This window comes from Ailuropoda melanoleuca, chromosome 10, assembly GCF_002007445.2.
Source record: "Ailuropoda melanoleuca isolate Jingjing chromosome 10, ASM200744v2, whole genome shotgun sequence".
In the NCBI taxonomy this organism is placed as follows: Eukaryota; Metazoa; Chordata; class Mammalia; order Carnivora; family Ursidae; genus Ailuropoda; species Ailuropoda melanoleuca.
Window position 1 is genome coordinate 70,255,506 of NC_048227.1, and position 26,556 is coordinate 70,282,061.

The following is a 26,556-nucleotide window of genomic DNA, read 5'->3' on the forward strand; positions in this document are numbered from 1 at the left end:
CCTGCTGACTGAGGCCGAGACCTACAGGCCAGTCCCATTTTGGTAGAACTCATCCCAGGAAGCTCAACGGAACTCGGTCCCTTTGGAAAGCGCTTCGCATGAGCGGGACAAACGGGAAACACACTTAAAAAACCACAAAAGCCAAAAACAACCCCCTCCCCCAACCCAGCAGGTATTATTAGTCAGAGTCTGCAGGACTGGAAAGTGGAGATTCAAGGTGGAAGATCACTTAAACATCCACTTAGAAAATAATCAAAAACTGAAAACAATTAATGGTTTGGATACCGAAGAAGTATTAGATAAGAATTACTATGAACACTGCATCGCTTTGTGTACATGTAGATTCAAAATCCATCTCCCCACTTTGTCTTTTCACAGATGCCTTTCTTCATATTGACGTTGATACACATTTTAAAAAATCCTTCTGGGTTTTAGTATTCAGAAAGCTCAGAATTTGGGTTATTAAAATGAGATATGATGACCACATATCTCACAGAAAGTAGCGTAATGGAGTAGATGGATTCTGGATCAAGGTTGGTTAGACCAGCATTTTGAAAACCTTTTTTATTTCCTGCTAATATGATCCATACTGGTCAATGCCTCTCTATTGACACTATCTCAAAAGGGTTCATTTTCTAAAAAGATGTTCTGGAAGATAAAATGATTGAATTTTGAAGCAAAGTACGATTTTTTTTTGGGGGGGGGAAGTCTTTAGTAATTGACTTTAATCTTCTCTTTACCATATCTTTCTACAGCAAAATACCGAAGACTAATGGAATACTTTATGCAGGGTGTTTAAAAATGTGTCACATTTCATTTGTGTTAAACAAATTCTCTCTTCTTTAGTCACTTTTAAACTAGAAATTTAGATATTTAGAAATTTACTCCTTTCAGTGATTTTTTAAGGAAAAGTTACCAAGTTGTAAAAACATCACCATAATTCAATTTTAGAACATTTTCATTACCCCCAAGAGATCCCTCATGTCCATTTATAGTTAATCTCTGTTCTTACTGCCAGCTTCAGGCAACCACTAATCACTTTTCAGTCTCTATAGATTTGCCTTTTTTGGACATTTCATATAAATGGAGTCATATATGGCCTTTTGTTTATGGCTTCTTTCACTTAGCATAATGTTTTTGAGATTCATCTGTGTTGTAGCATGTAGCAGTATCTCATTACTTTTTATTTATTAGTTTTCCATTGTATGGATATACCACATTCTATCTATTCATTAGTGCACATTTAGACTGTTTTCAGTTTTAGGCTATTATGAATCATGATGCTAAGGACATTTACATGCAAATCTTAGTGGTTACATATGTTTTCATTTCTCTTGGGTAGATATTTAGACTTGGAATTGCTGGGTTGTATGACAAACTTCTGTCTAACGTTGAGAGAGCATTATAGATTTTTATGTGGAAGTTATATATTTATGAAATGTAGAAAATTCTGGAGAAATAAGTTTCTTACTGGATAATATATGATTTGTTATATATGTAGAGAGAAGGTTGGGAGAAGAAACACTTTGTTTCCTTTTAAATTTAGAGCTCAAATAATTTTGAAAAAGAAGTAGTATTTCTCAGAAATAAAATATTTTAAAGACAGGTTTTTTTTGGAGTAGTTTTAGATTCATAGCAAAATTGAAAGGAAGGTATAGATTTTCTATATACTCTGAGCCCCCAGACATGCATAGCCTTCCCTTTACCAAAATCCCCCACTAGAGTGGTACATTTGTTACAATGGATAAACCTACACTGACACATTGTAATCATTCAAAGTCCATTGTTTACCTTAGGATTCACTCTTGTATATTCTATGGGGTTAGACAAATGTGTAAAGACAAGCATCCATCATTATAATATCATACAGAGTATTTTCATTGCCCTAAAAGTCTTCTGTTCTCTGCTTGTTCAAACCTCTCCCAATTTTCTTTTGTTTTAATACTTAATGACAGCAAATCAGGCTTAATGAAGACAAAATTTCCTTTAGTGTCCATTGAAAATGGAAAAGAAAGGGGCGCCTGGGTGGCACAGCGGTTAAGCGTCTGCCTTCGGCTCAGGGCGTGATCCCGGCGTTATGGGTTCGAGCCCCACATCAGGCTCCTCTGCTATGAGCCTGCTTATTCCTCTCCCGCTCCCCCTGCTTGTGTTCCCTGTCTCGCTAGCTGTCTCTATCTCTGTCAAATAAATAAATAAAATCTTTAAAAAAAATGGAAAAGAAAGCAATTTGAAAATTGTGTTTTAAATGTTGATGAGACTCAGACCTGAATGGCTTGGTAGTAAATTCAATGGTTTTCCATTCCTTCAATACAAGATTTTAATTGAGTTAAAAAAACCATTTTTTTCTGAATATTAAAAAAACTGTATAAATCCTGTAATAAAATAAGCTTTCTTAGCCATGATGCCTCATAATTCTTTTAAGTAATAATTAAACATATTCTATTCTTAGATATAGAGATCTAAGGCCCATGATTGGTTTGTGATATGTACAAAAACCATGTATTAAGGATAAATCTAGGGATCCTGTATTCCTGTTTTAAAACTTCTGCCATTGGGGTGTCTGGGTGCTGTTGGTTAAGTGTCCAATTCTTGGTTTCAGCTCAGGTCATGATCTCAGGGTCGTGAGATCCAGCCCCACACCAGGCTATGCACTCAGTACAGAGTCTGCTTAAGACTCTCTCTCCCTCTCCTTCTGCCCCCCCAAACAAAACAAAACAAAATAAAAACTTCTGCCATTAGTACAGTGCTCTTCTGAATTTTGTTAGTCTCAGAAATTTTCATGTTAATATGCTGTATGTACTTTTTATAAGTCAATGTCAGTTAGTGACATTACGTAAAAGAATTCCAGGTTAAGAATTTAAACATACTCAGAAAACCAAAGGTAGTTATTATTATTATTTCCTTTTATTGGAAATACAATTGATTTTGAGAAATCAAATAGTCTACTTTTCACTGAAGTTAAGATAAACTCTTTATTTCAGCTGTCAATGGCAAAAGTAATGTTATGCCCAGGAATGGTGTGTGTTGTGGGTTTTATAAGTCAGAGTGGATTTGTGTCCTCCAGTCACTCCTATTTTTAAAATATGATAGTGTCCAAGAGTTGGGATGTTTAGTTGGAAAAGAAGTTCAGAGCTGTCTAAATAAGAATAAAATAATTTGAATTTGTATATATTCCTGAACAGGAGGAGGTAATCTCACCTAGAGTCCTAGATCAGTTAGAATAGGATTTATCAGACTGCAAAGAGGGTCAAGAAAATGGAGACACTTTAAAATCATGTAGTCTGGAGCCAAGACAGCTTGAACACTTGTTAGCAGCATTTACAGGGAAAATGAATGGAGCTAAATTTTTTCTTTTACCTCTTAAATTCTTCATTCCCATGGTCCATATTTCTTGTTAAGCTCTAATATCTACCATGTTGATGAAAAAGAATCCTCATTTGGGAATATGGAAATCATCATGGTTAACTCTAAGACTTTCATTTTTTTGGGGTGAAGTAAAGGAGGAAACTGAGGTCCAGTATGATAGTTTCATGAATAAAACCATGGAAGACAGGGAAGAGTTAAGCAGTATTCCCAAACATGCGTCTATTTAAATGACTATATCATTCTTTATTTCTAGACTTCTAGACTAATCTTTATGGGCTGGGCTAATATGTCTCAAAAGAAAACTATATATCTATATATATATATCTATATTTACATAGATATATATATTTAAACATTTTTTAGAGAGAGAGAGCAAGTGTGAATGGGGGAGGGGCAGAGGGAAAGGGAGAGAGAATCTTAAGCAGGCTCCATGCTCATCACAGAGCCTGATGTAGGGCTTGATTTCACAACCCTGAGATCATGACCTGAGCTGAAATCAAGAGTTGGATGCTTAACTGATTGAGCCATCCAGGTACCCCAAAACAATATTTTAAAAATCAGTGTGTGTATGTGTGTGCACACACACGTGCACACATAACTAAGGATAGCTTACAACTCATGCAATTATATTAGTTTATTATGTTTGTTTATTTTAAAAATGAGAATAAGTGCTTCTGTCATGGAGTCTCTGGAGCCAGATACACTATTAAATTTTAAAACATTGAAATAAACTCCTCTTGTCTGACTTTCCCAAAAATGCTTTGAAATCTAATAAAAAGCTAGATTGTAGATATGATGGATTTTTTCACATTCTAAAGGTTTATAAAGGGTCCATCAAGCCAGAAGAAAATGTTATAAAGCCCAAGGCTTCCACAGAAACCACTCTGCCTCTTAGTTCCTACATCTCTGAAGAAGAATAGCAATCATAATTGTGTTTGTTACAGTAAAAAAGAAGTAACAAAAATAAAAAGCAACTCTACATCTTTTTAATATGCCATGAAACTGGGTATTCGTATCTATAGATACTTATAGCTCTGAGGAGGTTGAATTTGAGGGGGGTTGGGCAGACTTGTGTAGTAGCCCAAGCAAGAGGTGCTAAAGAGTAAGTCTGGGATTAGGGACAAAGAATTAGAGGTGAACAGGAGTATTTGAAGTCTAGAAATATTAGAAGCTGAAAATGATCAGGCTTGATAAGTGGGATATGAAGTTAGAGGTAGGAGTGAAGAGTGCTTCTCAGATTCTTGGCTTGAGGTTTGAGGCAATATAAGAATGAGGGCAGATTTGTCAGATTTACTGGAGTGGATAATCTCTCCTCAAAATTCATGTACTTCTTGGATCCTCAGAATGTGATCTTATTTAGAAAGGTCATTGCAGTTGTAATTGGTTAAGATGAGGTCATACTGAAGTAGGATGGGCCCTTAACCCAATATGACTGCTGTCCTGATAAGAAAAGAAAAGACACAGAGATAGAAACACAAAGAGGAAGACAAACATATGATAATGGAGGCAGAAATTGGAGTTATGTAGCTGCAAGGGATTTGCCAGCCACCACCAGAAGCTAGGAGAGAGTCATGGAACAGATTCTCCTTCTGAGTCCCCCAAGAAAGAATCAACCCTGCTGACACCTTGATTTTGGATTGCTGGACTCCGAAGCTGTGTGGAGGAAGTTCATGTTGTTTTAAGGCACTTAAACCAAGTGGCAATTGGTTATGACAGCCCTGGGAAACTAATATAGTGGGTGTGGGGGAAGAGGATGATGAGTAAAAGAGGAATCAGAGGTAAAGATATCCAAAAGGCTGTTTTTTTAAACATGCTCAGGAGGCATACATTTAGTTGACGTTAGCATCCAGGAGGTAAATATAATAATGAGACCTCCTATGGCAAGCACATGGAATGAGAAAGGAAATGGGAGAAAATGGAAGCCGAGGAAGTAAGTTCTCCTGGGAGCCCAAAAAGAGAGGCTGGAAAGGGCATTGTCATAACAACAAGGGTAGGTAGAGCATCAAAATGTGTGGCATGATCAATAGGTCATAGTCATGAGACGACCCAGTAGGAGAAGGGCTGAAAGGATTTTTTATTTGGCAAGTAGAAAGGCAGAGTAATAGCTTTATAATTGGGAAGTGGAAGCCAGATTTTATTGGGTGAGAAATGGAAAGTAAGGGAATGGGGTCAGCCAGTGTTGAGTACTCATCCTGGGATTATAGCCAAAAGACAGAAGAAAAAGGTGGGTGGGTAATGGGGGTCAGGACATTGGGTCAAATTAATTTTTAGTTAGTTTCAAGGAGAGCCTTGGTCGTCTCCTTAGATGCCATGAAGACATCATTAGTGTGGGAGAAGCTGAAGGTACAGAAAAGATAATTCATAGAGCTGATTTCCAAAGGAGGTAATGAGATTAGAACAAAAGTAGAGGCCTTCAACATATATTTTTCAATTTGTAACACAAGCTTGAAATTTTTCTAAGGGACCATAATTATTTTTTCTTCCAGTGGAAATGACCATACATGTTAAGGGGCTGGAAACTTCTTCTTTTTTAAAGAGTTATTTTACTTATTTTGGGTGGGGGGAGCACAGTGGGGAGGGGCAGAGGAAGAGAGAGAGTCTTAGGTAGAACCGGCTCTATGCGCAGAGCCCCACGTGGCTCAATCTCACGACCCAGAAATCATGAACGAAGGCGAAACCAAGAGTTGACAACAACACTTAACTGACTTGGCCACCCAGGCACCCACAGGGAATGGAAAGTTCTATTTACTGAGAGACATAGCAGGTCCAGGCTAGGTGCTTTCACATATTTCATATATTCTCCAACCTGTGGAGTTAGTCTTATGGCTCAGTTTTCTGAATAAGTAGGGGAAGAGAACATTTATTCAAAGTCATTTAATAGAAAGTGACAGAGTTGAGATAAAAAGCCAGGTTTTATTGGTGCCTAAATTCACAGCCTACCATTCTAACTTGAAATGCTCAGCTCATTCACTCATATTGGACATTCCTTTTTTTAAAAAACATTTATTCATTAATATATTATTCATTTTACAACCTCCTAAATTAGCCATCTGTTAGCTTTTTTTTTTTAATTGTTGTTGTTGTTTTAATGTAAGCTCTACACCCAATGTGGGGCTTGAACTCATGACCCCAAGATCAAGAGTCACATGTGCCAGCCAGGCGCTCGTCATATTGGACATTCTTTTTTTTTTTTTTTTTCCATATTGGACGTTCTTAACAGTCATTGCTGAGCATGACACATATCCTGTGCCCCTCCTCAGTATTCGTTATTAAAGATGGTTACATAAAAGCAATATGATAACTTGGGCAGTGCATCCACTCTATCCTGACATAGTCAAAGTCCTGTATCACTGAACGAGGTTTGGTCTACACCAGGTCATTTCAGGTTTTCCATTCATTTGTACCATATGGTTTTGACAGTTCAGAAATGGGACCAGTCTACAACGTGGGGGGTGCAATTTTTTATTTGTCTCAGGGAAGAGTGGGAGCAGGTTTTTAGGGGGAAGTGAGACATATTTTCCTCACAGGGTAGATCTGGGTCAGTTCCCTGAGATGTTTGTGGAATTTTTCCAAAAAATATTAAGATTCAGATAAAACCCAGCATAAGTTGTTCCAGCTTTGAGGAGTCCATGTTTAGGGTTCTGGTTTGAATGCTTTGAAAAGACATATAACTGCATATAACTGCAAAACAGGAAACAAAGCACTTTTTTAAGATGTTTATTTACCAACTTCAAGTAAGTACCCTATTTTATCCAAATTTGTTGAAAACTTTTTATATTGTTTATCAATAATTATTATTGGTCTTAATAGTCAATGGGCTCAGTTCTTCACTTTGTTGGTTTTATCTCAATATGTTCCACTTGAAATATGGATTAATAAGAATTCTGTATAATGACAACAGTTTAGGTTTTGTCTAAAAACATCTCAAATTATCTTACAAAAAGATTGTTTAGGGTTTACTTTGTTAACTTCTTTCACATATTTTTATTGTAAAGCCATTATGTAATTAAGAACATTTAAAGATTTTTAAATTTCAGTTTTAATATTCAATATTGATTATCTTCCAGTCTTGGTACATTTGTAAGGTTGTATTTTTATATATAATAGGATACAGGTTGTATCCTATTACAAATTTTTAAAAAACTAACATTTTTCCTTCTTATGTAAAGTGACCCATGAAATAGTTTTTGGCTAGATGAGCTTTCAGGTATGGAACAGAATTTTCCAGTTTACCAAATGGGTACATTCTAATTTTGCTCCATCCTGTGGTGATTAATTTGGGAAATGAGAAAACAGAAGAAAAATATATCCAATCCATTAAAATACATTGCTTTAAGTATTAGTAATGTTCAAATGTAGAATTCAGTTTTTCCAAGAATAATATCTGCTTCCTATTATAAATTCTTCACCAAGAATCACAGATTCTTACTTGATCTTATCTTTTTTGTCAATTATCCCTCATTACATTATAATGAGTTATTGTACATGTTATTTCCAGACCAGGTAATGTTTGCCACTTAAAATACTACTAATTTTTAAACTTTAAAAATTTTTAAGTGTTTTTGAGGTAATATACATTGCAGTGTAAATCAAGAAATTTCAGAATTGTATTAAGAAGAAAACAGGCTCTATCTATATTTCCACCATAAATTATAAAATCCTTTGCACATATGTGGCTTTAAAAAACCAAAACTGATGTAACAGATACCTTATCTCTCACTTAATATATCATCTCAATATATGTTTCCTAAGCAACAAATTATATTTTTAATGGCTGCATAGTGTTCTGTAACATTTTTAACTAATCCTTATTGGTAAATATGCAGAATGTCTCCAAGTTTGGTTTTATTAACAATATCATAGTAAATAACTGTGTTCATAATTTTTACACACTTTACATACCTGTTTGATTAATTCCTTTGTATAAATTTCTAGACATAGAATTGGTAGGTCATAACATAATCACTTTTTAAAGGCTTCTGATACATTTTGCAAAATTTCTTTTCAGAGGGCCTGTAGGATTTATACTCAAAATAACATTTTTACTAATATACTAATACTGTTTCAAAAATTTAAAATTTAGAAATCAGTGGGAAAAGATAGCTCATATTTGTATTTCTTTGATCAATTTCTTTGACCATTTTTAGTTAACCAATATGTTTATTGGATATTTTAATTTTTCTAAGTTGCTTTTTTATACTCTTTGCCTACCTTTAATCTTTTTTGTTTGTTTTGAAGCTTTTTATTCATAAGGATATTAACTCCTTGTGTGTCTGTTATACTGCAATTTTAATTTTTTAATTTTTTTAAAAGATTTTATTTATTTATTTGAGATAGAGCAAGAGCAAATGAGATAGCATGAGCAGGGGAGAGGAGCAAAGGGAGAGGGAGAAGCAGGCTCTCCACTGAGCAGGGAGCCCAATGACCCTGGGATCATGACCTGAGCTGAAGGCAGATGCTTAACCAGTTGAGCCACCCAGGCGCCCCTCACACTGCAATTTTTGAATCAGCTTGTTTGTTTATTTGTTTGTTTGTTTGTTTCTTTTTGCCATTAGTTATTTAGGGAACATTTCTTTGTAGAATACTTACATTTTATGGATCTCAAAGCTATCAATTTCTTCTTGCATAGTTTCTTGTTTTGTTAAGTTTGAAAAGGACCTCACCACTTACAAAATATTAAAAAATCGCAATGGATTCCATGTTTCCATCCACACAAGTCAGTGAAGAACCTAAGAACTCTGTGTGGTTCTGGCTAGTCCTTTACCACTTTCTCCCCTAAAACTACAGCAACTTCACAGCCTTCTCTGCTTTGAGTTCCCCCTCATATCTTCTTGTGTATGCAAATTACTGGAGGGATCCTTATACTCCCAAGGAAAATGACCAACTTTCCTGACTTTTCTGGACCTGAAAAGTTTCCCAGGATGCTATCTATGTAGAGTAAGTCCTTGACTTAAAGAGTCTACACTTTTGAAATTTTTGAAATCCCTTAGTTTCTTTTTATATGTCACCTGTCTTCATCTTCATGCTCTGCTTGGTGACAAAATAACTGTCAACAGCTCCTGGCCTAAATTCCCAAGTTTATATTCAAAGAGAAAAAGGTATTTTTACCTAGTACCTTTGGCACCAGTCCCAAGATGGACTAACTTGCATCATGAACCCACTCTTTAAGCATTTGCTGGGTTAGAAAAATGTAATAAGCCTGCTGGGGCAGGTTTGAGTCATGTACCACTTCTGAACTAATCACTGTGGCTAGCTGCATCTGGAGCTCAGATTTGTAAGATCTGAGTCTCAACTTTATTCTTGGTAACAACTGAATCACATGGAGTAAATATAGGAGAAATTTCCAATTTCTCAATTGGAAATGGATGTTGAGAAGATGAAATTTTTACTATCCATCGAACTGGTGACACACAGGTTAAAACAAAACAGAAGCACAAACAGGTGCTGAATAAACTTGTAAGACTGTCTTGTGAATAAAGACTGTGAATGTTATTAGTGCTTAGATTTTTATGCTATTTATTTAACAGAATTTTTAACATCCTGATTCTTGACTCTATTCTTCGTAGTTAAGTTACAAAATAATTAAGCTTTGTTGGGGCGCCTGGGTGGCACAGCAGTTATGCGTCTGCCTTCGGCTCAGGGCGTGATCCCGGTGTTATGGGATCAAGCCCCACATCAGGCTCCTCTGCTATGAGCCTGCTTCTTCCTCTCCCACTCCCCCTGCTTGTGTTCCCTCTCTCGCTGGCTGTCTCTATCTCTGTCAAATAAATAAATAAAAATCTTTAAAAAAAATAATTAAGCTTTGTATAAATAAATTTTGTTGTAATCCTCTTTAATCATCATTAATGGATTTTATTTTAAATTCTGCCTGTTAAAATAACATTTTGAGGATAAATAATAAGGGACTCCTTCTTTACACAAATATTTTTGCAGCTAACATTTTTGCAGCTAACATTTAACGTATAATATGTCTTTAATAAGACATATTAACAACAACAACAAAACATATTGACACATAATTTGGGAGGTAATAGTAGAAAATTATAACTAAACTAGAAATCAAAAAGCTTGATTGTGAGGCCAACTCAGCTTTTAATTAGTCATGCAATGCTGAAGAAGTCTCTCAATCTTTTGAGATTTCAGTTTTTGTCAACTTGATTACACTAATATGAATAATATGATTTTAGTTCTTCATCATGAAATCAGTACATAGAAAAAGTACCTGAATTATTCTATTGAGCCCATAATTCTATATTTTAATGCTACATGTGCCCATTCATTTTCAGGTTCATTTCTCTGGATGGTTATGGATGTCCTTCATTAAAGCTTTTAGTGGGGGTGCCTGACTGGCTCAGTTGGTGGAGCGTGTGATTCTCAATCTTGGGGTCATGTGTTCGAGCCCCATGTTGGGGTGTAGAGATTACTTAAAAATAGTAAATAAATGAAGTATGTTAATATTAAAAAAAAAAAAAAAGCTTTTGGGTGCCTGGGCGGCTCAGTCAGTTGTGTCTGCCTTCAGTTCAGGTCATGATCCCAGAGTCCCAGGATCAAGCCCCATGTCGGGCACCCTGCTCAGTGGGGAACCTGCTTCTCCTTCTCCCTCTGCTGCTCCCCATGCTTGTGCTCTCTCTCTCTGTTAAATAAATAAATAAATAAAATCTTTAAAAAATAATAATAAGAAAGCTTTTAATGAACCCTGGAACTCATCACATGCATTTCTGATATGAATACTTAACTAAATTCACATAATCAAAGCATCCTCCTGAATTCAGGTACTTGTGGTTAGTGCTATAGTGCTACAAGAATGAGTGAGATTCCATCCTTTCTAAAGAAGCTTAGAAATACATCTGTTTTGAGGAGGTGGGGGAAGGTAATATACACAACTTTCCTGCAAGGTGACAGTAGTAAGGACCACAAAAGAACTAAAAAGTGCTGTGGGGTTTCAAAGAAGAGAAAGATAAACTTTGAAATTAATCAGAAAGACTTTATAGAACATGTAGTAATTGGGGTGGTCTTTGAGCAGACTGATGGAATTTCAATGAATGGGCAAGACATCCCTGATTGAGAAAACAGCATGAACAAAGGTACAAATACAGAAAAGAGTGGGACAGAGCTATGTAGAATTTTAGGGACTGGGAGAAGATAAGGGTGGAAAGATACATTGGAGCTGTAGTGAAGAATCTTAAATGCTGGCATGAAGACTTTGGACTTAAATTTGTAGTTAATTTGCATTCTCACAAGTTTTTGAGTAGGGAGTCATATAGTCAGTGCTGCACTCTGAGTCAAAAATTACTTTGACAGTTTCTTTAGATGGGGATAAATACAAGAGTGGTGTACATTTTTTAAAAGAAATCAGATAGAGAAAAAATGGTTATTAGTAGAATTGGTTTAAAAAATATTAAAAGATTCTGATTTATGGCCAATTCATGAATTGATACTGTTAAGTGGTTGTCCAACAAAGTAGTATATTTTTAAGCTGTTATTAGTAGCAGTGTCTTATCCAGAACAAAGGAAGTGATGGCCCAACCTGTTCTACCACGATCAAATTGTTCTCCCTCTTTTCCACCAAAAAATTCCCAGAAATCTAGAGGCATAACTCAAAGTGCTCCATTGAAAAGGGCAGTTTCCCTGAAATTTTATAGTCCTCTGACAAGTAAGTATTAATTTTGCATTCTACTTTATGGTGTATTTATTTTGTTTTAATATATAAATATCTTTTAACATATATACTATCAAGTAAGACTGCTTTGATATGCAAAATTTATCATGTGGTTGTGAGTACTTTCTGACACACAGTCAAATACTTCCAAGAATATAGGTTTCCTAGTTTCAGAAGTGCACAGCCTTAGCTGTGCGTGGAACCCACAAGCTCTTAATAAACTAAGAATTCATAGGCTCACAATTCAGAATTCCATTGATTAGAGTTTGTGTTGCATGGGTTAAACTAGGAAGTCATGTTATTGCTAATATCAAAGTCTTTGGCAATATGGTTGCATAAACATATATGTGAACTTATTATGGAAAAATCATCAAAGCATTGTTATATTAAAAAATGGAGGCCTGTATCTCTAGCTCCTGAGACGGTGAGGTAAGAAGTTGAGTGGCTTTGAGATATTACACTTGGTTGCAACATTTTTGGGCTTTTGGGTTTGGTTTGGTCCTGTTCCTATTTTTTAAATTAGTGCTTTGAGGAAGACAGATGTTGAATAAACTTTTGTGAATTATTATTTAGGAAATTTTTAAATTAGAATAACTTTTCCTTGCTTTTTATTTGACCTTTAGTTAGTTGATTTCTTTTATACTCTCTTCTCTATTTTAGTTCCACCAAGATTTCTGTGAAAACATTTTTTAAATTTATTTATTTATTAGAGAGAGAGCATGCATGAGTTAGGGGGGTGGAGGGAGAGGAAGAGAGAATTTCCAACAGACTCCCCTCTGAGCATGGAGCCCAACGCTGGGCTCAGTCTCACACAACACTGAGATCATGACCCTGAGATCATGACCTGATATGAAATCAAGAGACAGACGCTTAACTGACTGTGCCACCCAGGCGCCGCTCTGGGAAAGCTATTTTAAGAGTTACTAATCTGAATGGGAAATTATCTTCCCAGAGACCAGCTCCAGACCAGCTTTTAGTGATTTGGTTGCCAGATCATGTAGTTTCCTTGAGTTTCATGTTATTATAATTATAACAAAAGGGGCACAAGCAATCTGGTTATTTTAGCCGTAATACTGGATGGATTGTATCACTGCAGAGGTATCTGCTTATTTGCCTTCAATGATTCATCATAGTTTAGGGAGTAGAAAACTAGCCCAAAAGTCAGGAGATTGGTTTATTTTTGGTTTTTAGAAAATTGTTTAATTAAGAGGTTAAAAATGCCCAATCCTCATGTATTTTACCATTTTGCCTAGGAGCACAATTTTCTTATCATTATTAAACTATAGTATAAACTCATTCTTAATGCTAAGGAATATGCCAGGCACTGAGGAAACGAGGTTAAATAGAATAAGGTTCTAGCTCTTGAACAACATGGGGTTAATGTTAAGTAGGTAAATAACTGTGAAACAGTACGACCAATGCCATCATAGCAGTATGAATCAGGAAGAAAGATGCTCAGAGGTGGTTATGAGTAATTCTAAAATCAGAGATAGTTTCTCAGAACAGGTGATGTTATTGTTACATCTTGACAGATAACCAATAGTTTGCCAGGCAAATGGGAATGTGTCCTGGGAAGAGGAAAGAGACTTAAAGTGCATGATGTGTTTAGGGAACTATAATTAAATCACATCATGGACTGAGCAGATGTGGCTAGAAGTTTGATGGGAAGTAGATTCAGAAATGCCTTACATATCATGCTAAATAGCTTGGACTTGACTGATGGTTTTAAATTAGTGGAGTAGCAGAATCCTATTTGTAACTATGGTGTACTGGCTGCAAGCCCACGTCTCTCGGAGCACCTACCTCTTCCTCTACAATAGAGATGTAAGGGACGGTAGCGAAGATTGGGCCAAGGCTGTACTCATGCACTGATGGGTTAGTTTTTAGATTGGTTGGGCCTGTGTCCTGAGAGGTAGGTCGGCTACAGATGGAAAAATATGATAATTTAGATTTGTTGAGTGTAGAAGGAGACATTGAAACTGAAGATATAAATGTGGTTTTAACTATTGATTAGAATTGAAGGTCTTTGCTAGAAATTGCTGCACTTAAAGTTATGTGTTGAAATATGTTAGGAATAGACTTGTAGAATTCTTATGTTTTTCCCATTTTTTGGTCTGTTAACAGACGATATCTAAATAGCAAAATTCTTTGAAATTATGAAAACTTTAAAAGCCATATTTTAAATGTGATTGAAAAAAGAATGACCTCCTTTGTGTGTGTGTGCGCTTTTTTAAAATAGACTTTTTTGGCCACAGATTTTGGCTCTGGTGCATTAGTTTTCTGTCAGCTTCTCTAAAGATCCAGGGATAGAGTTTAAATTAAGGATACATTCAAGAGTACCCTTCAGGGGAGGAACTAGCTCTGCTCTGATTTTTATTTAGCGACAGTTGGAGAACATTCTGAGAAATGTGTATAGATTATGTAATTAGCCACTTAGGGCCCCTGGCTGCCTGTTAACCTGGCCCTCTTGAGAAGCAGTGCTCTGGGAGCAGCTGGGTCAGATCAGCGCTGCTGTTGCCTAGCAGTCCCAGAGGAGCAGTCATAAGGGGTTGTTGCCGAGCAACCAGGGGGCCATGGTGGTGCATCATCCCCTATGGAGTTTTACAGTAGTGGACCCGCCCCCATGGACGAAGCAGTACAGTCTGGCAGGGGGCCAAGCCTCCTGAGAGGCACCAGAGCTGTTAGCAGTAAGTATTTGACCTTAGAATCAAAGATGATAACTTATGTTCTATGAACATTGCAAGCGATTTATGGAATTATTGATGTAAATTTAATTAAACATGAACTGGGACCAAGTCAGGTCGCTGTCACAGAGTACTAATTTCAAATAGTTTCTTTCCAGTTTTTTTCCTCCTTCAGGCTTAGCTGCAAGGTTAGTTTCTGGGTAATGGAAGAGAAATTTTTCTTTGCGCCTCATGGAATATGTAACTTTCCCTCTTAACATTAGTTAGCCAAAGTGAATATTTACATTCTAGAAAAATCAGCAAGCTAACCGTGGTCTGCTCAAGTCAGAAGATAATTCCCCAGGCGCACATCTTATTTTATTTGTTAACATTTAACACGGCCCCTAAATGACTCTTCAGGAGAGTTGATAAAATGTCAAAACTAATCAGCTTTCATAAGAAAGCTGAGTTCTGCTTTTAGGATTTAAAGTTGCCTGTGTTGAGCAATGCCTTCTCCTGAAGATCAGGCACATATTTTGAGGCCAAAATTGAGCTCTTTCAATATCTTGGAATAGCACACAGTTGCATCAAAGGCTAAAATAAAGTGTGAAGCAGGAGAACGTACAGCTGTCAGACTGGAGAAATAATTAACACTGACCAGCTAGAGAGAAGTGATATGAACCTTATTTCCCTTCCTTCCACTTAGTTTTCATCTAGTACTTCTGGCCTTGGGCTTTAACTGTTTGTCTGCTGCTGTGGGGACGGAGGGGAAGCTTCTTTCTTGTATTAGGGTCTAGATTCCTTGAGGGAACTATATTCTTTAAAAACAACAACTTAAAAGATTAAGAATTTCTCTCAAGAATTTCACAGATTTTTGTTTTATGCACATACATGCACACTCACTAATGTGTCTAAGCCATTCAATTAAAGGACTACCTGGATATTTATATCAATACTACATAGAAAATTTTAATGTTTTTCCAAGATGCCTTATTTATAGCTACTTACCACTTATAAGTGATCATTTTACTCTTTTTATCATATGTAATTGGTAGGAGCATTCTATTTACTTTTATACAAAGTTATAGAAGAGTAGTAATAAATCTAAAACATTAAGCACAGTATATACTGGACTTTATTCTTTTTGACTTCAATTAAGTACCCATGTCATTTAAACCTCCCAGTAGCTGTATATGATGGGTACTATCATCAAGAATATTTTACATGTGAAGGGGGCACCTGGGTGGCTCAGTCCTTAAGCGTCTGCCTTTGACTCAGGGCATGATCCCAGGGTCCTGGGATCGAGCCCTGCGTCGGGCTCCCTGCTCTGCTGGAAGCCTGCTTCTTCCTCTCCCACTCCCCCTGCTTGTGTTCCCTCTCTCGCTGGCTCTCTCTCTCTCTGTCAAATGAATAAATAAACACTTAAAAAAATATTTTACATCTGAGGAAGTGTAGGCCTGCCTACACTAGAAAGGTTAAGTAATGGGGCCAAATGTACACAGTGAAGATTTATAATCAGAAAGTATGTCTTTAGAATCCGTGCTCTCAATCATTACTGAATACTTTAACTTCCATGTCATTTCATGAAGGCAACCCAGTTGATATTCACAACAGACTCATTTCAGGTTCTAATGCTATGATGAGAGAATGCAAGAGAGTGCAAACTATGAAATCATTTACATAACTAAGTTTGCTTATTTTATTCTGTGGACCTATAGTCCACAGAAGGGAGCCTTTTTAATTATCACCCAAATTCTGTGAATGCATAAGATAAATTCAGCAGGCACTTGGTGTTGAAGTTCTCTTCGGTATGAGATGTGAGGTGTATTTTTTTTGGTGTATGAGATGTGCAGGAATGGGAAGTGGTTAAAAGAAAAATTGAAATGAATAAGTGAATTGTTTTTGGATCAATTCTCTAAAAAAATACGTATTTCCTAGAGCTTTGAAGCAAAACAGTAAGTGTTAAGGAACTACTGTTCATTTTATCTTATTGTTTTCTTTGGAACTACTGTTTAGTCATAAGAGAAAAATAATATAAGGGAAAAGTCCCAAAAGAAAATATCCCAAGAATATTGTGAGGCATCATGGTGCATAGAGGATCAATCATAGGCTTTAGAGTCAGGCAGAACTGAATTTGAATCCTGTCTCTGTGACTTATTAGCTATGTGACCTTGAGGGGAGGTATCTTGCCATTTCTAAGCTTTGAAAAAAGTCCGCTATGTGGTAGATTAATTGTGATGATGAAATGGAATAAAATGCTAAGTGTCTAGCAAGGCTTATGACACATAACACGTGTTTATTAAATGTTAAAATCTCTTTGTATCCTCTTCCTCCCAGCAGCAGCAACAGTGACAATGAAGTAAAAAGAGAATTATCCTGGGGACCAAAAGGGTCAAGGGAATGTCACAGTGGGATTACGGGGCCAAGTTTGTCAACATTTTTAAGACAAAGTTGGTCAACTTTGCCAAATTCCTATATAAAAGCAGTGTACAATGCAGGCAGTATATTTTTAATTAGAAAACTTGGTTTTACTTTGCCTGTTAAAAATGTTTATGATATTGACTTGAATCTAAGAGGACAGCTGGCTTTTTAACTATTTGTATTAACTGAATGGGAAACATGAATAGATCTCTGATTCTTAGTCATTTTTGTCAGTTCCTCTTAATTCATTTTTCAGCTACTGAGGCTTCATTCAAAAAATGTTTAATAATTTCAGATAAATTAGAAATAGGACATTTAGGTAGTATTTTGATTCTGGTCATTTGTGTATATTTCTTATCAGTTACTCTAGCTGTAACCCTCTCCTGTTTCATCTGTGGTATCTACCACATGGTAGACAGCAATGTTTGTCGACTGAATGAGTGGATGAAACAGGTTATTTAGAATTTTATATATGTACAGTACTACTAAAGCTTTTGAAATTATAGCAGTTGCCAAGGATTTGGTTAGCAGGTTAGTTTAAGAACTGTTATAGAAATCAAGCATATATAGTAGGAAAAATAGGAGAGAATAGGTTGAGTTAATGAGAGGGAAACTTAAGAATAAGTAAATAAAGGAATTTGAATAGAATAATGCTAATTTTATTGTGAAGACCTTTATAAATGAATACACGAGTTTTCCATATTTTCACATTCATGGTATAAATTTGTCTTTTTAGAAATACATAGAGCAAGAGTGAACATAAAATATTCACAAATCTTTAAAGTTACGATGTGTCTTTTTTCATGCAAGTAAAGATGTATGAATTTTCCATTCGGTAATCACTAATTGAGTACTTACAGTATGTCGTGCTAAGTACTGCGGATGGATGAATAAGACATTTCCACTCACGATGTTCACAGGCTGATAGGGAAGATTGTCAAACACAGCGCCATAATGCAAAGCTGACCATGGTTAGCGCATCAGAGAGTTTTGAACAAAGTGATTTAGTGGCAGGGATTATAATTAGTATCAAACTGGAGCAATTCCAAAGAACTTTAGAAGTAGTCTGTGAGTTGGGACCCTTTAAGGGTGGCCCAGAGCCTGCTAGTGAGAGCAAAGGATGCTGTGCATTCCGGGCAGAAGAGCGGGGTGTTTTTTATATGGTCTATTTGTGCAGTGCTTTTGGCATTTGTTGCTAGCCCAATATGGCCAAGGGGTTCCAATCAGTAAATCTTATCCCATCTTGTGCAAGTCTCATGCATGGAAGGCACTCAGTAAGTACTGGTTTTGAGTATCTGAATGAATAAATGAACACACTTATAGATCTTTCTTAATATGCGACAATAATTTCAAGAAAATTATACTTCATGGAGGGTTATTTTCTTTACTTGATTGTATGTATGCAATTCAAAGGAAAATTTAACCTTTGTAAACTCTAATTAACATTCATCTCACCAAATTTTAGGAAAATAGAGCTGTGGTCTTTACTCCTATCACTCTGCCCTTCTCTCTATATACTTAATTTCTACACTTTCTTTGGTTTGTTTAGATGCATGAGTTCAAATATATTACCCCCTCTTTTTTTTTTTTTTGTCTAAAATAAAAATGTCCTTAAACTGAAGCTACAGTGCTGTTTATAGATAAAGTGATGTTTGGGTTGATATTTTGTATTTCTTCTTTAGCAGAAAAACAAACTTATTCTGTTATACACATTCCGCATTCTCCAGTTAAAACCTACAACACAATGATAGAGAATAGGCAGATATTTCATATTGGAAAGGGTCCAGTAATGTCTGGAGTAATTATCTGGGTTTTAAGGAGATTGCATGAACATTTGTGCCACAAATGACACTTGGGTTATTTTATTTATGGTAGTTTTAGCCAATTAAAATTTGTCACTGTTTTGAGCCCCTTCTCCCTTTCCTTCCTCTTTAGATTCAGCATGTCTTGGAAATCCAAATATGTTAGAGTATGATTCCTCTGGTATTTTTCCCCCTTCAGAAGCCAAAACAAAACTCTTTAGAACATCACAGTCCCAAAGGGAAGCTGCAAGACTTAAAAGTGTGATCACAGCTACCTTTTCTAGGATCCTAATCTGAATCTAGAGTTATCACACAAAAGCACAGTTTTTATATCTGCAGTTCTTCAGGGAGGGTAATAGCAATATTGCACATTTGGTATTTTATTGTATGGGATCACCCTTGATTCCCAGAACAACCTAGAGAGATAAGCAGGATAAATATTTCCATCCCCATTTGATCAACAAGGCTCTGCCATTTGCCTCGCAAGAAAGGAGATGACTTGTTCAAGTCAACAGGTGATAAATGGATGAGCTGGAACTAGAACTAAGGTCACTGCTTCTGCCTCTTTATTGCAGTGCCCTTAGGGCTTTCTTGTACTGGATTACTTGTAAGCTATGAGGAAATATGGAAAGCAAAGTAAAGAGTAGTAAAATTATTTGAAAACTACCTTAAAAGATGCCTAGCATATTGCTGTTGGCATTTGGGCGTCAAGATAGCTTATTTGAGAATAATGGTTCAGTATTTCTACTATGTATAATTCTTGGGGTTTATACAAATAGAAAGTTCAGTGAGTGTCCCAGCGTGAATGATCTGTGGAATATGGACTGGAAGGGGCATGTGTCAAACCAGGGAGCCTGGTGAGAGATGTCTTAACATCTCTAAGAACTGATGCGGTGGAGGAAGGTGAGGACCTATGGGAATGGAATTGAAAGAGTGAATTGAGGATCATTCTGAGCCTGAAATAGATAGAACTTGACTTGATGGTTAATGAGGAAGAGGGGAAAGGAGACAGTGGCAGACCGCATTGGACTCTCCTGCTCTGAATAACCCTCATCAGGTTAACATGTACAAGCATAGGAATAGTGATGTTACTGGCCCCACATTTTGTAGAAAAAGGAACAGATAAATCTCTGTAGCATGAAGCATGGTGTTCTCATCTAGGACAACTAGGCCTTTACCATGTGCTCAAATATGTAGACTGCCCAAGTGAAAGGGGGCCTGGGCTACCCAGTGATCAGGAATATACCCTCTGTCAGGAATATACATGGAAATGAAAATAACCAACTTGTTTTCTGCATTATTTTTAGTTGTAAAATAGGGGCTTTTGATATATAAGTACTTAAAAGGATACGAATAGGAAAACCAAGCAAGTGGGTTGGATGCCTATTCACAGCAAATTTTCAAGTTACCTCTTGATGTCAAGGCATTACATGTAGGCTGAATTTTACTGGGTTTGTTTTCTCTTCTAGAATTCCAAATATTATGGGAAAAACAATGTCCTTGCTCCTTGGCATTGGAATTCAAAGATGAACTGCTCTGAGGATTTATTGCTTTTAAAATCACACATTTGAGAAAGGTTGTCACTCGGCTCATGAATCTATTTTCCATGGAAATTTGAAAAGCTGAAGAAAAACGTATATTTTGCTATAATGTTGATTTTACTATTTAGTAAGAATGTGTGTGACTGCTCTTGTTACACAGTCTTAGAAGCAAAACAGAAGAAAGATTGCTCAGAATACGGTTGATGAGCTGCTTACTCAAGGAAATTTATCCAGTTCCTGCTATAAATCAGAAGAGTATAAAAAAGAAATCAGGATGAGGAATGAAAAAATGACAATGGATGTTGTTTTAAAATTGTGTGGCATTTTATTGTTAAATTAGACAGTGTTATTGCCCAAGGAACCATTTGTTCTTTTCCAAAAGAGACAAGGAATGAGAGATGTTAATCTTAATAAATCTTTTTTCCCCTTTGTTCCTTTCAGGGGTCACAGTATACTAAAAGGCACTAGATCAAGAGAAATCTGGGGGAAGCTGGGAACCATCAAGTTATTGAAGCCACACGGGGCAGAAAGATAGAGGTAGGTAAGCTTTTGATCCATCGATCCTGCTATTGAGGGTGTCCCTAAAAATATCTTTGTTACCATAAAGCCAGAGGACAGCAAGGAAAAGGTACAGTAGTAGGTCTTTATTTTAGAAAACAAATCAATACAGTGTAATCAAAGCTTAATAGAATCTATTGTCAAATTAATAGCAAATAATGCATGCTGAGAATTTGAGATAAACGTTTTCATCCTGTGTTTGCCAAAGACCAGTGATTAGTACAGAGACCGAGCTTGGTTGGATATTTACATTTTTAGCTGTGCTTATTTAAGTTGTTCTTAGCAGAGGAAGTCAGTCTACCAAAATAATGTTTTAAATTTATAGCCTTTAAAACAGAAGAGAAACTTGTTATATTACCTATCAGGTCAATTCTGATCTACTCAGAGACCATAGTAAATACAAGCAAATATTTCTTGATGATACTGATTGGTAGACATAAATCTGAAATACTCTTTTTTTGAGAAACAGATTTCTTTGTGCTGGTGATATATGTCTATATAACCATATATATCACATATTTCATATTTATAAGTAACATATATGTGACAATGATGTATATATATAAATGACATCCATTTGTGCAGGTGAATATGAATATATATAGATCTCTATATATACTCATATGCATATATAGTATATATATTGTACCTATATTTATATCTGTATATGCTTATATTCACCTATTGTGGGTCCTTTAAAAATGAGGCTACATTCATGTTGCAATCTTAATATTTCAAGAAAATTCTGTTGTGTTGGTAGGACTTATACTTGAGGCCACAATTACTTAGTGCTGTATTCTCCCAGCCAGAGAGAGAGACTAACCCCCCACCCTGCGTTGCAGTTCACATGGCTGATCAGAAAACATAGAGTAAGCCTCAGCCTGTGTGAAGGTTCTAACATTCTCCTCCCACTCTCAGATTCCCATGATAACAAAAAGCTCCAAGGGAACAGGAAAGAGTGGAAGACATTAAATTTGGTTCAGGCTCATTGCCTGGTTTTCTCAAAACCAGTACAACTTTTTAAAATAACCCACAGTAGTTTTGTGTAGACAGTGGCAATGTGTTCATTTTCATGTGTTATCTATCTATTGGAGCATTTTTACCTTCATGTTCATCTTTAAATTTATTACTGCAGAGAGTAACATGACTTAATTGAAATATACCTTTTATTAAGAAGCAATTTATACCAATAACTTTATCAAAAACATATATATATATAACTAAAATCTCCATACTAAGAAAAAATAGCAAGTAAAATTATAAACATTAATTTTGTATTTCAGGAAAATTGAGACTAACATAAAATAATTTATTGAGTCTTTATTGTGGGTGGAGTGTATAGTGATTTATAAAAATAATCTCCTATAGTCCTCACAAAAACTCCATGTGAGGAAAGTAAGGAAAGTATGATTTTTCTCTGTGATAAAAATGCACCTTGCCAAGTGCGCACATTTAGCCAGTGGGTGGTAAAGTTAGGATTTGAGCCTAATTTTGTCTGATGCTTAAGCCTATGTTCTTGACCAGCTTGGGTAGGAAGATTTGGCAGGAGCTAAAATATTCTGTTTAGATGAGCAAAGTATCTTGTTTTCATCAGGTATTTATAATCAGTGATTGAAAGTACACATTTTTCAGGGACACATTATTCCATACTCTACGAACTCTACAAAAGAGATGAGCATTTTTCTGATTCATTTAGTAAAAAGGATAACACTAAAAAAGACAAAACAAAAAAACCAAAAACCTCCCCAAACACTAATAAAAGTAGGGCAAAAAAGAGAATCACAGAAATTCATTGAATCTACTGGATATAGGAATGTAGAAATCAACAAAATAGAATAATATAACAAATGATGTTTATTCTAGGGATGAACAACTGGTTCAATGTTGGGAAATTTATTAAAATAATTTCATAGTCATAGGCTAAAGAATAGAACCCCTCCTTTTTACTTCCTAATAGAATTCCAAATAACATTTGATAAAATGCAACTGTATTTCTTTTAAGAAAACACACATACATATAACATAGTAATTTAGAAATAGTAAGATATTATTAAATTGTGAAAAGGCAATTTCAAGAAAACAGAAAAGTGTTAGAGGCTTACTGGCTGCCCGATTTCATCATTTACAGTTAACATCATTCTATAAATTCCAGCCAATACAATGCATTTTAAAAATGACTAACATAAAATGTTAGTCATTTTTAAAGTTCTTATTATGTATGCTAGAAACTATTCTAAATACTTTACAAATATTAACTCATTTAACCTTCACAATCCTAGGATCTGAACTATTATCATCTTCATTTTATAAATCAAGAAGCTGAGGCCCAGAGAAGCTAAGTAACTTGGCCAAGGGCACACAGCTAGTGTGTCGTAGAGCTGATTAGAACTAAAGCGGTTTAACTCATGTGTCTCTCAAACGTTATAATTATTAGAAAAGAGGAGACATCTTTTTCACTTAAGAATGTTTATATTTTTTACTAAAAATCCCAAGAAAATTAACTGAAAAACTATTAGAATAAGAAAGTTTGTTAAGTGGCCATACAAAAGCTAAATGTGAATAAATCTGTTGACTTTTCTAGAACAGCTAAAACATGATGAAGAAATCCCATTTATAATAGCAATGAAATATTACAATCTATCAGTAAACTATAAAAGAAATGTGTAAGATTTAAATGAAGACAATAGTAACATTTTATTGAGAAACACAAAATAAGATTAGCAGTAATGGAGATTTACGTTGTATTCCTAGATGAGAATAGCAAATTTTGTAATAGTGTTGGATTCCCCAAATTAATTTACAAAGTTAGTGAAATTCCATTTAAAGACAGAGATTTTTAGCGAGATGTTGGCAAAATGATTATTAAAATTCATGTGGAAGAAAGGAAAAACACATTTTTGAGGAAGAATAGTGAAGAAGGAATTTCATTTCCAAGTATTAAAAAAAGATTATAAAGTTACAACTACTAAGATGGTATAGTACTTTTTACTAAAATAGAGACTTAGAGGAACTAAGCATGAAACTGAGCTTAACCAAATGGATTTAAGCATATAAATGTGATGTTTAATAAAGACAACATTTCATGTTGGTGGAGAAAATACTATTACCTGAACACAATTCCAATAGTTGGTTAATGTTAGGAAAAACTGTAAAATTGGATCTTTTATTCATACAATATACAAATATCTATCAGATTAAAGAAGAAAAAACAGTGAGACATAACTGGAAGAAAAGAGATTGGTGAATACTTTTTTTTTAAGATTTTATTTATTTATTCGACAGAGATAGAGATAGCCAGCGAGAGAGGGAACACAAGCAGGGGGAGTGGGAGAGGAAGAAGCAGGCTCATAGCGGAGGAGCTTGAAGTGGGGCTTGATCCCATAACGCCGGGATCACGCCCTGAGCCGAAGGCAGACGCTTAACTGCTGTGCCACCCAGGCGCCCCTGGTGAATACTTTTATGATACTTTCTAATATGACATCAAAGGTAGAAACCATAATTGAAGCTTGATAAACTTGAATATGAACATATCAAAACTTCTGTACGTACAAGGAGAACAAAGACTCAAGCAGCATCCTTAACAGTGTGAAATTTGAAAATTCTTTCTTCTTGATTTTTTTGGAATTAATAGAACAGCAAGTTCTGATTAATATTCCAAATACATTATTGCCTGAAGGCGTAATAAAGCAGAGCCCATCCTGGAGTAGTAGTCATTTGGTATTGTACCTGCTGTAGGCACAGAGCATTACCTCCATTTTTGTGGAGCAAATATATAGTATGTCTTAGCTAAAAATAAAAATGGGATTCTAGAGATGACCAAATAGTGACATAGAAATTAGAATTAGTCCACCTAAAAAGGTCAACTAAATTTGAGTTGTATCATCCAAGAGAGGAAGGGATTTCATCTAGACAGTTCTATAATTCTTAACATATGCCAAGGCATTATATTTCAATAGAAGTTATTTACAACATGATTGAGTAATGTTTGAATTTATATAATGTGTTAAAATATGTTATCTCTAATAAAACTGAAATCATTACAGTTTCCTGTCTTGGATTGTGGTATAGTCGATAATTGCAGAGGGGTGTCACAATGATCGAATTTGGAGAGAAGCATTTCCTGTTTTATTGTAGAGTATGGTGCAAGAAAGATTGTTTTCTTCCTCTCCCTCTAGAGTAGCTTGATCCTTCAATGCTGGGACCCTAGTGCAAGCGGGAAAGCAAAATTCACGGTCATCAATGGACAATGAAATAAAGAAAAAAAGTTTTACTTTATTTTAAATATCCCAGGTGATATCAGCTTGGACCTTGACAATTCACACTAATACTAACAAAACAGTAATTTTTTATCCTGGAACCTATTAGAAATATTGCCCAATTCCGAGCCCCAAATATCTCATGAGAAAGAGGAACCAGCAGGCCCATGAACTTCCTAGTCTTTTTGTTGTTGTTGTTCATATCCAGTCCTTCACAGTGTCTCTGGTGAATGTGTAGATACCTGGCCACTGCTATTCCTCCAGAGGTCACTCCCCCTGCCCCATGCCTTTCTGTAGTGGTTCCTCAGCTGACATGGACACCCTCCCCTCCTGCTACCTGTTCCCCATCTGTGATGGCCTTTTGACTCCAGGTTCAAATTGCCCAACGTTCTGCACTCAGCTAACTTTCCCCCCGTTTCTAACCTGACCGTTGCCCTTGGATCAGGTTTGTTTCTTCAACTCTCTTTAGCTATAACTCTAAAGAGGTTTCTCCTTCCCAGACATAAGGGCGGGGGCTGTTAATAGGTGGCTTTTTCTCTTAGAGGTCTTGGTCCTAGGGATTGGCTAACATTATCAGTGTCCTTCCTTAAAATCTTTTAGATACTCATGAAGTGATATCCCTGGCAGATTCATCCATTCATCCTGCTGGCTCATGAGACATGCCTGGAAATGTCTGAATCTTAAAAAAAAGAAAAAAATTAATCCTGCTTAGACCCTAACTCTAATACCCCTGCTAAACAAATATTTGTTTATGCACGTATTTTATTTGTTCACAGATATACACTTAGTATGTATATATTATTGACCATCCTCAGGAAAAGGCCTGGAAGTAGCCAAAAGAAATGTATAGAATGTTTTCTTCCTGTAATAAAAGCAAAAGAGAAGCTTAGCCATTTTGTGTTAAATAAGAGAAACAAAACCGAACAAGCACAGCTCTAAAGATAAAGAAATAAGTCTTGTTGATTTTCATGCTAGCTGGACTGTCATCTTTGAAGATTGTTAGAAAACTATTTGTAAGCAGTTAGCTCTGGAGGGGAAAATGGGCAACCAAACAAGTGACAACCAACACACAAAAGAGCAGAGCAGACACCCCTGTAAAGGGGGGAAAAGGAACATATACATAGAATGGAGGTGGTCATTGACAGTTTAGCACTAATTGTTAGTGATCAAAATAATAGTCATTTAATGTTTGTGGTGTTTGCAAAACTCATTTTCTCATCCCTTGGTTCAGTGAGTATTTACTGAGCACTTACCCCATTTACCTGGTGCCAGCACTGTTGTGAGCACTGA

The 26,556-nt window shown here is 35.8% G+C and overlaps 1 protein-coding gene across 12 annotated transcripts in view; it reads left to right on the forward strand.

Annotated features, from left to right (window-relative positions):
* Window positions 1-26,556, forward strand: part of PKIB (cAMP-dependent protein kinase inhibitor beta) — a 194,058-nt gene that overhangs the window by 93,674 nt on the left and 73,828 nt on the right. For 10 of the 12 annotated variants that reach the window (XM_034669070.1, XM_034669064.1, XM_034669073.1 and 7 more), the window contains exon 5: window positions 20,894-20,989. The gene's annotated coding sequence lies outside the window, so the exon portion shown is untranslated. Of the gene's footprint in view, window positions 1-20,893; window positions 20,994-26,556 lie in introns of all 12 variants that reach the window. The other 2 variants (XM_034669065.1, XM_034669068.1) reach the window with 1 other exon arrangement.